The following is a 10,467-nucleotide window of genomic DNA, read 5'->3' as shown; positions in this document are numbered from 1 at the left end:
CACCCTTTCTATTGCCTCTCTTGCCCAGTTTACTGGGCTGTTATATTGGTGACTGTAACCACTGATTAATGTACCTAGATTAAAGCGTGGGATTCTCTCCGGCTCCAAAAAATCCACATTGTGCATATTTGGCTTATAGGCAGAATGGAGGCACATCAATCTTATAGGATAGAAAGACTAGCCAAATTGCCACCCAAGGAGTCCGTTGTGCTGGCTGGGCTACGATCACATCCCATAAAATCAGAGACCTGGAGTCGTGGACACTAGTTTACATATACGTAAAATGTTCACTAAGGTTTAGTTACCCTTTTTTGAAGTACAATCTAGTCATTTGGTCACGAGTAGTAGCAGCAGACAAGCTATTCAGACATGGTAATTGTATGCCCCCCGGCCAAGTTCTTTAATAGTATGTGTACACTTTGGGGTACACCTTGGTTAAGAATATTTATTATTTATGCTCATCAGAGCAGCAGGTATGGCAGCTCCCCTTCCCATCAACAAACAATAACACACATCTTTATAAAACTTTGTGCTCCACAATATTGTCTGAACTTTTAATAAAATGAATGTTGCAAATAGGGCAGGTTTCCCTTTAGGCTTGCATGTGGCTTAGTAAATTGCTAATATTTGAGCTCACACATTGTGTCCCAGGGTCCTAGTGGGCCAAGGTGATGAGGAATCAGGTGCTGAAAATGATATAAAATAACTGCTATTACATCTCCCTAACTGGCCGGGCAGGTTTTTATGCCGAGTAATTGGTTAATTAGCTGTTAATTAGAGAAAGCCCAAAGGAGGGAATTCACGTCATTGTGTGTCGGGTGCTAATCAGAAGCCTGCAAGCTTTCCCTCCCCAACGGGCTTGGAAATCTGTCCCAGGGCCTGGGAAGGGGTTAAGGTGCTAACATGAGAGCTTGCAGGTAAATAAACATTCGCACCTGCCCCATGGAATGCTGGGAGGAAATGGGAAATGTTTTGTGCTGTAAGGAGCAGTCAGTACAGCATGTCCTATTGTGAGAAGGAAGCATGCACGCCACACCTTTATCCATGGATTCTCACGCCTCCTTCACCCCTGCACTCTCTGACTGGCCTAATACTGCAGCTGCACACTAGCCAGGCCACAAGGCTAAACGTGCAACTGGGGGTTTAGGGCAGTCACAGGGGTACAGGCAGGACAACTGACAGGGACCCAGTCACTAACGAAAACTAATATCTAATAATGTACGCTATGGACCCAAATGTTACCTTTATATGGGGTACTCACCTAGCAAAGCAGTGCCAATATACTTCCTCTGTGCCTGGCTGAAAATCATGATATGCCACAAAGCAAATGGAAACAGGAGTCACACTCACAGGGAATTGATTCTTAAGCGGCTTAAGCACCCAGTACAATTTCCTGGGTGTGTGGCTCCTGCTTCCATTCACCCTTGTATGGGGCCCCAGTGGGAAAGGGAGTCTCTGAAGTCACCCTGTGCATTAAAGATGCAATAGTGGCAGATTGCAGGCTGCTATACATGTTCTTCCTGCCAGACAATCTGAGCATGAATGACTAAGCTGGGCATACACGTACCAATAAAAACTTTCAGACCGTGTGAGCTCAGAATTATCACCCCAATAATTTTTGTACCATGGTGATTGGTCGTTTAGTCGATCAGACAGGTTAGAAAATTTCAGCTAATGATAAAATCTGTGCATGTATTGTGTATCTGATGATATCCGTGGGGGACCTACCATGGAAGTCACTTTCATATGTTTACCGTCTACCAACTATTTAATGTTCAGAACATCCTCCTGTTTGTATTTAAAGGCTTTATCCTAAAATTTCAGTCTGAATGTTAGTTTCAGATCGTTGCATTTAAACATTCGACCGATATCCAAACATTTGTCTGATGAAGACCAAAAAAAAGCTTTACTGTCTTACTGTCCTTTCCAGTTGCTCTTTAGATAGATGCACAGTGTTCTGGGATCTCTGTAGCCCCACATAAGGTGCCTTTTAGTCATCTTGATCTTTTTATTGGGATCCTACATGGTATTCCCATTGACCTGCACCTTAAATAGTAAGGTAGAGTATGCCTTGCAAAGGCCATTTGTTATTTAAAGGGGAAGGTACAGGTCTGTCCTAATGGAAATACCTGCTGATACCTCTTTTAGGTGGGTGAATAAGTCAGAAGGAATCAGTGGCTCATAGCAGACTATGAAAGGCTTCCTGGAACTGAGGTCACTGAAGGAGAGTATCCAAAGAGTTAAATGTCACAGTACGTTCAATGGTGGGGAAGCCACAAGCTATCTTATTAAAGTCATCCCCAATCACTTAGTGTGAACTAGTCTGCTTTATTTGTATGTTCCCCTCAGGTTTATCTTAGACTCTTAATCTCTCCACCACCAAGGCTGTACTACAGCTCCCAGTATTCTCTGAAGTCATTTAGTCAAGTGTGATCTGGCATTGCTACTTTACCAAATAAATCACCTTTGCAGTATTTCCAAAAAACATTGATGTATACACACTACTTTACTTATTTATATAGCACTTTATTTATAGATGGGTGTTTCCATGAAAGACATACAGGTATCACTGGAACATTCTCAGGCTTTAGTTTTCCACATTTGCCCCAGTCCATGTTGCAGCCTGGCTTTGGGTCGTGTCGCACACAGACATGTCTGAAGCAGAACCCGGATAGAAATCCCTTTGTAGCTTCTCCCCCATGGAACACAGTACAGAGCTAAATGGCTCAGTTTGTCAGGAACACAGTTATTCTGACTAAAATGGGACAGGCATTCCCTGTGATATTTCCACATCCATTACATCTCCAGGCATCTGTACATGAACCACACTGTCTTATATTAGGCTAAGAGTGTTCCATGGACCCAAAACACAGCCTTTTGCCACCAACCAAAAAAGCACTGGGAAGTATTAGTGTGACTTCTTCTTTGTCCTTATGCTTTGATTTAAGGGTTTTCCATGTGAGCAATTTGCAGGAGGATACAAATCTGTTCCCTTGTTTCCTATGGGAATAATGGGCACTGCAACTTGCAGTTGTGTGGCAGCGACGCTAGTGAACCCCTACCTATATCATCAGGATGACAATGGCCCCTTCAGGGCATTTTAGAGACTTTATATGATGTGACCATTTAGAGTGAAAAGAAATGAAATTTAAAAAAATGCAGGACTGGCATGGGGTTAGCTGAGGTCTCTGCATTCCTCTTAAAAAACCATGAAAGCTGCAGCAGGTAGGCAGTCAGTATTATTTTAAAATTAATTAAGAAAGCAGTATTTTTTAACAACTAGTTTCAGTTGCAGGAAATGGATTTTTACTGATTTACCCATCTCTACACTCCATGACTTGTAATGTACCACCCATTGGGTTAGTGGTTCCTAGTGTTTAGATCAGCTTCACAACCAGGGCAGGGAACCTAGGGGTAGGTGGGTTAGGCAGCTCCCATAGGGTGCAAAAGAAAAAGTTAAAGTACAGTAGACTCCAGTCCTGCCCACCCAGGCTTGATTTAAGTTTTGAAAAAGGTGAGTGGGTGCAGTAAGAACGGGGAGCAGGGGGGTAGCACGGTTGCCCCCTGGGCCAGCAAGCAAGTGAGTGCCAGGACAAGAGGTACTTGCCTCACGTTGTTTGCACATTATTATATTATGTAGAAATATGTGGGACTTGAATGTATAACTCTTCCATAACAAACAACAACTTATTGTACAGCGCTGCGGAATATGTTGGCGCTTTATAAATAAATGTTAATGTAATGTAACAAGCAGAAGCACCAAACTGAGCATCACCCACGTATTGTTTATAACTTTGTTCTACATACGGATTATTGTTTGGTTCTTGACACAGGCATCTCTTGGCATCGCACTGTTTGCAACCAAAGAGCTACACAAGGAGCTCTATGGTAGGTGGTCATTACAGGATTTACCTTATGCTGGGCAGGGGGTACAGATCTGGTGAGGACTACACGCAAATATAGATCATTATCACCATAACACCTGAAGTTAGTTGATGTCTCCTGCAAGACCCATTGAAATAGCAGAGACTAATGGGCCCGGAATTCCCCCAAATGTAATAAAGATCCTCAGGGTGAACATACCAGTCTGATGAGGGAGAAACTAGAGTTCCCCTGAAACTAAGCCTGCCCTGAGAAACAGAGTTCAATTAGCACTTGCTAACTACGACCCCTCCGTTAGGAGCAATCTGCAAGGTTTGTGGTTCCTGTGTGGTTAGGCATATGCACAATCCTTTTCAAATGCTCCTTACTTAAATGATTGGGTAACACATCCTTGCTCTTCGGGTTCAGAACACATGGGTTATTTGCACGCTGAGTGAGCAGTAAGTCAGATCCAAACACTATGTTGGCAATGTTTATGGAGAGTGAGTGTATGATTCACAGATTTAATATTCTGCAGCAAATGTGAAACATTTTGGGAATATAATCTCCTTAGTTAGCATATAATTCTTGGCTTGAGATGTAAGATAGAATGCTATAACACTGGGGAATCTGGGGAGCTTAAAGGAATACTGTCATGGGAAAACATGTTTTTTTCAAAACGCTTAATTGTTAATAGAGCTTCTCCAGTAGAAATTTTTCAAAAACACAGATTTTTTTATATTTAATTTTGAAATTTTACATGGGGCTAGTCATATTCTTTATTTCCCAGGGTGCCACAGCCATGTGACCTGTGCTCTGATTCTTCAGTAACACTTTACTGCTGAGCTGTAAGTTGGAGTGGTATCACCCTCCTCCCAGCAGCCAATCAACAGCTCAATGGGAAGGGAGTAAGATAGGAGCTCCCAGTAGGTATCAGAATAGCACTCAATAGTAAGAAATCCAAGTCTGGCTTGGGACTCCTCCAGTTACATGGGAGTAGGAGAAACAATAGGTTACCTGAAAGCAGTTCTAATGTGTAGCGCTGGATCCTTCTGAAAGCTCAGACTCAGGCACAATGCACTGAGATGGCACCTACACACCAATATTACAACTGAAAAAAATACATTTGTTGGTTCAAGAATACAATTGTAAATGGTAGAGTGAATTATTTCCTATGTAAACAGTGTAATTTAGAAATAAAAAGTACCATAAACAGGGTCATACTGGGGGGTGCAGGGCCCACCCGGGCTGCCGTCCCAGGGGCCCTGCACCCCCCAAGGTGCCCCAGCTGGAAGCATCACCCACATGGGCCAACACCCTCCCCTGAGCGTGTGTAAGTGAAACGTGTCAGGGCAAGCAGCAACAGGGATCAGGTTTAGGCCACCAGGGACCACTAGAGCCCAGGCCCATTAGCGGCCCGGTGTGACCTTGACCATAAAAATCATGAAAGTATCCCTTTAACAGAACCTCAATCACTTACTATGCCAGGTTGGCATTCTGGCAACAAAACTATAAAGGGTTCCATTTGTTTGAGGCACAGTGGATGCTGAAAACAAAAACAATGATGGGCTTTCCAGTAATTTTTAGTAAAGTCTGGGTCAATATATATATATATAATTGCAAAAAATAGCGGCACACACTTATTGGAGAAAACGCCTGGGTTCACACTGCAAAAATATATAGAATGTCATATAAAGCAGGTAACTCACAACTTACAATAGAACTTACAGCATTTCAGTCTTCCTTGATACCCTTATCAAGGCACAAAGGTATGTGACTGAAATTACATTACTTAGAAACGATTATAAGGTTATAATTTATAGAATTTTCTTGGCTAAAAAATCCTATATTACCAAGTTCAGTGCACTCACTGAGGTTAAAAAATAAAAATCCGCTTTATTGAGCTACAAAGATCTTTAGGTATTGATTGTCATCCTGATGTTGATTTATTTTTGGCTCAATAAAGTGGATTTTAATTTTTTTCCTAGACCTGTGAGTACATTGAACCTGGAAGTTGTAGAGACACAAATAATAGTCCTACACTTGGCTTCTATAACTCAAAGGATAGGGAAAGGAATGGCATAAACTGTGCTTTGCACGGGGCAATGCAAATACTACCCACTGTATGACAAGGTGGTTATTGCATAGATTCCTGAGCATGAAAGATCAAATTACAGGGCTATGAAACAACTGTAGGTAGAAGCAGAAGCACCATAGGTGGCAGCTACTGATTACCTATTTATTTCCTCTTATTTCAAGTAAAAAATGGTGCTAAGTATGTGTGAAGAATTTACCATTCCAGCCTGGAAGGATGCACTTTAATCCTCAATTGCCTCTAGATTATAATGTCTTTCCCTCAGGCTCCCATACCATCATCCCTGAGTCCATTTTGATTCAGGGCTGAAAACATGTTGGAATGTTAAGCACAACCACAAGTGTGCCAAAGCAACTGCTGTCTGTTTTTTTAGAGCCACCATTAGAGTTAAATATACGCAAGATGTACCAAGGCTCCAAAAATCAATCTTTGTCCTTCTATAGTAGGAGGCTATAGAATATTAAGTAGATATTTATCTCAATAATTTCATACACATGGGGTTATGTTATAAAAGGTACTATGTTTGCCCAGGTACAGTAACTCATAGCAACCAATCAGCAGGTAGCATTTACTGGTCACCTGTTTAAAAGCAAACATCTTATTGGTTGGTAGGAGTTACTACTCCTGGGCAAACTTAGTGCCTTTTATTACATATGGGAGTTTGAGTGAACATTGCTTTTTCTGTCACATTAGAATAATGTAGGGGATATGATTAATAATTTGCATCTTTACTTAAACATCATCGGGAAATGTAACTAGAAGTTACTGGATTCCACAGTATAAATTGTAACCCTCTTACCCCATGGTGTAAATCTGATACTTACATTTTCATTAGACATTAGCCTTCCAACAAGAAATATATATGTAGGCATGGATATTTTGGCTCAACTATGTAGAAGTAATAACTGTAACACTTTACTTCTCTGTAGACAACTGTACTGTAGTTACAGCATCATTTATTTATGGCCACTAGAGGCACTGTTGCTGTTGCATTCCATAGAGACCTCTATGACACCTCCCACATGCAAATGTATAGAAAATGTGTTTACACTTTAAAGCTATGCCATGTTACAGGAAACCCTACTTCTAGATTTGTATTTGATTATTTAAACATTAAGCCCCCAAATTTGCTTTTTCTTTAGAACAACGTTTCTTTTTCTCACTCTCTATCCAAAATATTCAGACTGGATTCAGAACCCACTGTAGAATCATATTGATGCCGTATTGATACTCCATTATAAAACCTCTATCTAGGTCTATAAGGTCAACTTATGTATAAGGTAATTATATTAACTAAGGTAATAATTTTCTTACCAGTTCTGATTGGGAAACCTCTTAAATCCAGGGCTCAAAAACCTCCCAATTTAAATGTGAATTAGCGGGAAGAAAGCAGCAATGAGACTTTAATGCGGATCTGATGTGGATTCATGTTAATGAGGGGGTGCCACATTTTTTCACCTGGAGGCCATCTTCCTTGACAAAAGTGTGACGTGTGAAGTGCTACTTTTATCACTGCCATGATGAAATTCTGTAGTAGTAATGAGATCACATTAGCACATTAGCTGAAGGTACCAAACAACCTTCCCTGTGCCAGAACCTTGGGGTGAATAGATAGAAAAAGGGATCCTGTGGTTACTGACAAATTAGTTAAGCTCCAAATTCTCTTTGCTATTAAAGGGCCACTATACCCTTTACATTTTATGCAGAATTGTGATTAGCACCAATCATGTTGGATACTATTATGGTATCTCTTTGTTCAGTCTATGGTGAATGGGTGTGGCTATGAGTGTTTTTCCTTGGTGGGAAAAGCTCCATTTACTGACCATTTTGTCTGGTGACACCCCACTGACATTATATCATGCACCTTTATAGATTCTTGTATAGGTATTGGACCCATTATCCAGAATAATAGGGACCTACGGTTTTCTGTATACGTAATTATTCCATAAGTTGGATCTCCAAACCTTAAGTCTACTAAAATCATTTAAACATAAATTAAACCCAATACGATTGTTTTGTCTCCAAAAATGATTCATTATATTAGTTGGTATAATAGTAATAATACCAGTTAAATAATGCAGATTCTCAGTCTGCCTACACTATGGGTAGGAAAGTGGATAGACTTAGCAACTCCTCTCCAGTTATTAACATCTATTGTGTCGCAGAGCTCACACTAGGGGTTGTGGTTAGCCTTAGCATGCTCCAGCTATGAACATTTGATATCACTCACCATCTTCTATTAATATCTGACATAGCTAAGAGATAAGTACTCTAGGGTTTGTGAGTGTGGGATACTTATAGGATTCTCTTGCCTAATTACTTAAATGAGGGAAGCGAGCCTTACATAGCCTTAAGGTGGCCACACACGTGGTGATTTGCGATTTTTCGTGTCACCATCGGTCGCATGAAAGATCATACAATCAGCCACACACCATTCAGGGCTGAAACAGCAGATAAGGAGGCAGAAACAATAGGATTTGTACCTCCTTCTGCCGATTCAGCGCTGAAGGCAGATTTTGCTCAGGCGCCTTGTATGGCCCGATCGGCGAGTCAACCGATTTCAGCAGCTTCCTGCGATATCGGTCGACTCGCCGACTTGCCATACACGCACCGAATATCGTACGAAACGAGGTTTCGTACGATATTATCGATGCGTGTATGGCCAGCTTTAGCCTGGGCCTGTAATTATCATTTTATAGGGCTTATCTTGCACTGAGGCTTGTGAGCATGCATACTCGTGGTGTGTTCTTGTATGAGATCCTCTAAAATGTAGAAAATATTAGGGAGCATTTTTTATTCCCTGGGATGCATGTGCTAGAAAACTAAGGGGCAAAAGAGCTCACCCCTTAGTGCTCATTTACCAACACTTGCACCCTGGGTAATGCTGTTCTTTGCATTGAGAGTCAGATCAATAATCCTGCACTAAATGCATGTACATGGTCCCTGATGTGTTTCTTTATAAGTTCTGCATACCTGGCCATTAGCTAGCTCTTTGCGGAACTAAACTAAACTATCTAGGAACAGACTAGGATTCAGATGTGACCTAATCTTTGTTGGTCAGTCAATTAACCCAAGTTATGTCATCTGTAACCATTTTCAAATCATGCAGATCTTCGAGTATGTAAATTACATTTCAGATAAGGTTTGGTATTTGGTTAAATTCCGACGCATCCCTAACCTGTACAAAGTCACTGGATGGGGTTTATTGGCTTATTGCTTACATGGAGGCTAGAGTACGCTGATTCTCTATTAACATCTGATTAAGCTTAAAGCTGACTCAGGAAGCAGTGAGAGTGGGTAGGCATAACACCACTGGCTAATTAACAGCTTTATTGTTACCGTTTATTTATGTAGCGGCAACTTTATGCAGCTCTTTGACAGAGATTGTTCATCATTGCCATCAGTCCCTGCCCCAGAATATGGCTCAGAGCCCACTTAATCCTGGAATTGATTAGCATGGTTATTATTAGAATGCGCTAGCTATTCACCAGCTATGATAAGGCACAAACCTCAAACTGGATGTAGAGAGATTGCAGAGTATTAACACGCACCACATACTGTATATATTATATGCCATATAATATGGCTCAAAGCTTCCTGCATTTGGGAGTACAAAGAATGAAAAAAGCTTCAGCAGGTACATATTATTAGCACCTGTTCCATACTGGAGGAAAGGCTCTCAGGTCTGCACTTAACAAAACTATATTCAACTAGTCCAAAACCAGGTGTCTTGCTTGCCAGTGAATGCAACACATCATAGGGGCACATTTATCATTATCTATACAGGTAAAAAAAAGAGCAAAATTTCCTTCTAAAGGACTGTGGTGAAATTTAGTAGTAGTATGTTGATTTACCTGCTAGTTTTGCCTTATTTATTGCACCTTGTGTTGAACCTGCTCCCCCTCTCTGGCCACTCTTTTAAGGATCCAAAACTGAGAGGTTTCCTTCTCATTTCTGGTGGGCTTAGTATAGGAGAACATCTTCATAATTGTAAAGTCCTTGCAGTTGACATAATTGGCCACCTAATTATGGACAAAGTGTCAGCAAAAATTACTTGTCAGGTCAGCTGGGTTCGACCGTAATACGTTATATGTGAGTGTTACATCATTAAAGAAATTTGTCTAGAAATTTGAATTTTGTTTTGTCTTCAGAGTTAGAGGTAGGATTTGAGGATTTCTTCAGGCAGCATTGGTTGGTCATTCATTTGGGTTGATGAGCTGAATACATCTGGGAGGGAAAGAAGTTGAGCCCTAACATGTTATATCAGCTTTCCAGTAGTGATATGGTTATAGAAAACCCTTGAAGTACAGTTATACAAAGCAACTACTGGCATAAAATAGTTATTGGGTCATTATATTGCTGGGATTAAAAGTTGGGAACAAATTATTATTCTATTCTTACAGCTATATTTCCTATCCCAATTACAAAAAAAATTAGCTTTGGAAATAAACTTTACCCTTTTTTCCCTCCTAATTGGCTGTTTTATCTTCTTTTTTTAAGGGCTTGGCATT

Source organism: Xenopus tropicalis, chromosome 8, assembly GCF_000004195.4.
Source record: "Xenopus tropicalis strain Nigerian chromosome 8, UCB_Xtro_10.0, whole genome shotgun sequence".
Classification (NCBI taxonomy): Eukaryota; Metazoa; Chordata; class Amphibia; order Anura; family Pipidae; genus Xenopus; species Xenopus tropicalis.
This window is presented reverse-complemented; position numbering follows the sequence as displayed.